A 595-nucleotide genomic window follows, 5' to 3' on the forward strand; every position below is an offset into this window, starting at 1 on the left:
CATGTGTGTGTATGTGTGCATGTGCTTATGCGCTTATGTGGGCATGTGTATGTATGTGCACATGTGTATATGTGTGAGTGAATGTGTGTGTTTGCGTGCACGTATGTGCAGTATGTGTGATTGTGTGTGTGTGCTTATGTGCATGCATGTGCGTGAATGAGTTTGCCTGCATGTGTGTGTGTGCGCTTATGCACATGTACGTGCGTGTGTTTGCATGCACGCATATACATGCTTGTGTATGTATGTGGGTATGACAGTGTGTGTGTGGGCGCAGAGTGTGCAGGTGTATGTGTGAGTGTGTATGAAGAGGGTGGAGGGGCAGGTATGCACTGAGCCAAGGCTGGCATGAAGGTGAACAAAACAACACAGTAGAAGCTGCTGGATAGATGGATAGAGGAGTGAAACATGTCCCCACTGGCATTGTACATATTTAAATGGAACTCCGGTAGCAGTGCGGCCAGTAATATCGATTCTATTTGACTGCGATTTGAGCAAAGGAAAGCTGAGGGTTAGCATGTCCCTCTTACAGCCTCTGAATGAACACAGCAACATTGGAATTCACAGCTGTGTAGGAGAGTGAGTGACAGATTCGGAA

The sequence above is a fragment of the Carcharhinus amblyrhynchos genome, unplaced genomic scaffold (assembly GCF_965287045.1).
Source record: "Carcharhinus amblyrhynchos unplaced genomic scaffold, sCarAmb.v2.hapA scaffold_44, whole genome shotgun sequence".
Taxonomy (NCBI): domain Eukaryota; kingdom Metazoa; phylum Chordata; class Chondrichthyes; order Carcharhiniformes; family Carcharhinidae; genus Carcharhinus; species Carcharhinus amblyrhynchos.